Here is a 2901-nt window from a genome sequence, read left to right on the forward strand (position 1 = left end):
AGCAAAGCGCAAAATACGCCACCGTCCAGTGAAAGCGAAAACACAAATGCAATACGGTTTACGAATACTTTTAAGTAGGAAAGCATATACCCCCCCTTCACGTTTCTCCTAACTGGGACATAAAAATAATCCCCCTTCTTCCCAGCCTCGTGCTATGGAGTGTACCGTTTACCTGAGTAGCACCTTCGCTGTCATACTGCTTTACTGTTTGGGGCTTTTTTCCTCAAAATAAAAGGTGTCTAACACACAAATCGAAAATGTTGTGTGTTATTTATTGGCAATTGATGATTGCCAGAAAGATGGTGCTTTCACAGCAATGTTTCCAAAGGCAGTCTTTTAGTTATAATGAATTACATTGTCGTCAATGTAGTATTAAGTCATTCAAATTAACATTAAATTGGCCTGACAATACTGCATGGACTTCATATCTTTAATTTATCCATTGTCAACATAAGACAATTCCATACTCCGTACTGGGGTACTCTCTGCATTACAACACGCACTCACACAAATACACACTGCACCGTGTTAGATTTAGTTCTGAGATTATAAAATCTTCATTAAATCTATCTTATAAAGTGTTTATAGGTATTTTTTCAGCTTCCAGAGAGTAACCCAAGGTTATGCACTTTTTTTTGCACAAGGCAATCTCACAACAGGAAACTAATCTTGACAAATGACCAGACTTTGATATCTGTGATCTAAAACACTGCTCATTAGACTGTTCATTTTATAAACGAATGGTAATAAACCTGTTGAGAAGTGTAGGATAGCAGGAATACTTTACAGATCACCCCTTTACAGGTTTCAATCAAAGCCATAAATTTGAAGGGGAGCATGCAGATATTCTGTGCTAAGACAAAGACTCTGTCCCACACCAACCACATTTAAAGAAATATTTCTTTTGCTTTCTATACATTTTACAAATAATTTGCATAACTCTGACTTTTTACCCCCATGGCTGATTATCTCCAGCTCTCTTAAGTTAATGTCAAACCTCAAAATCCTTGGACTTGTTAAAGTATGTGGAGAGTGGAAATCAAATGCCTTTATTAGAAGCCCCAGGAAATCTCCGACTCCTAAGCACAACGAAAACATTCCAAAGAAAATTGTTCAAAGAGGACAAAGGAGAAAAGCAGAACAAGAAAACCTTGTTTTGAATCAACGATTGCAAGAGTTTTATAAATAAATTCTGTTGCCTGGACAATTTTGAAAGACAACTCAATAGGTTTAGGAGTTTTTAAGTGTGTTTGCCTCTATGCCTGAAACACTTGGGGGATTCAGCTGAGCTAAAGCTTGGAACAATGGCCTGTCTGTCCATCTGAGTATTTGTAATAATCGCTGTGAAGCAACTTTACAGTACTAGATAGTCAAAAAATCTTCACCAGCTAAAACTGTGTGAACTTAACAAATTCATTTTGCATATATATTAGGGGCAATGAAAACACTAAGACATGTGGTCCTGTCTTTAAACAGTAGATGAAAATGTTCACCAGCGGAAGAGGCCATAAAGATTTTATTTGTTAGGATATCCCTGTGAAGTCAGGCTGAATCAGTAATCCTTAGAAACAACCACAGTTACATGATCCATTGTGCCTTCCTGCATGGGCACAACCATCTGGTGTTTAATACGTACTACTGATTTATTATCTCTCGCGTAGTTATCTTGCAGTAAGTTTGACCCTGCTATGCTCCTGAGAATCATGGTTCTGCTGTTTACTCTTCTGATGTCCTGACAACCCACCCTTTACCTTTCCATTGCTCACCCAGGTCCTTCATTTCCTCCTGTCTGTGGGCAAATAGATTTTAATTGTTTTATTATAACTAATTTAATCTGTGCTGAGAGATCTCCATGTGCAGTGTGAAATTTGCTGTTCATATTAAGTGTGGTTCAAGAGGTTTGTTATACAGGACAGAGGTATAAAAATAGACTAATTCAGTCAGGTTGTTTATTTACTGGACCTCTGCCGTGAAGCAGTAAATAGGAAGTTATTAAGCCATGTTTGATATATGCAAGAGGACAGATGCTGCTGTCTATGTATCAGAGATGTTAAATCATTTTCCTTTCTGTGTTATCCTGACATTATGTGTTGCAAGAAACCACAGCAGATACCTGGCTTTTCTTTAGTTAATAAATATGCAAAGATGGTGGTCACAAGCTTTTGTAAATATTGTAGGTATAGTCTCTAGCTCTGACGCTTTTCTTTCTGATAGTAGCCTGTATATGACATCCCTATCGTGCCTATATAGCCAGCTGGGAGTTCGCTTGGCACTCGTATAGTACAAAATATGTTAGAGCTGAAGTAAAATATATTATGCTTTTCACACAACTGAGTTTTATTAAGAGAAGAAATTAAATTACTAACGAATGACATCTGTTACTTGTTCTTTGGGAGAAATTTTGATACTTCTATCTTCTTTAGATGACACAGAATGGGGAAAACACAACGCATAGGGTTTTTTTCCAGCATAGGACTTGAACATTTCTGTAGCGTCTTACAGCTCATGGGTGCTTATAAAAAAGAAAAACTGTTGCTTGGTTACACTGAATTCTGAACATTCAAAACATCTCAAATGCACTAAAGCAAAACAAATATTATAATTTTATTATTTGGGAAAAAAAAAAGAAACCCTATAAAAAGAAACCATCCATTTTAAATATTTTCCCTGCAGAAAAAATAATTACATAGTTTATTAAAGCAAATTTCATAGTTGAAACTTCAGTAAAAGAAAGCTAATTCCCTTTCACCGAGTAGTAATAAGACATGCGCAAAAATTAAAAGTTTCTAGAAAAAGAAAGTAATATTTAGAGAGAAACTAAAACAAAAACCTTTTTCTCCTTCAGGGAGAACTGAAGAAAATATTTATTAACCCTCTATCCACAGGTGCTGTAGTAAGAAC

The sequence above is a fragment of the Pygoscelis adeliae genome, unplaced genomic scaffold (assembly GCF_000699105.1).
Source record: "Pygoscelis adeliae isolate BGI_AS28 unplaced genomic scaffold, ASM69910v1 Scaffold150, whole genome shotgun sequence".
Lineage (NCBI taxonomy): Eukaryota > Metazoa > Chordata > Aves > Sphenisciformes > Spheniscidae > Pygoscelis > Pygoscelis adeliae.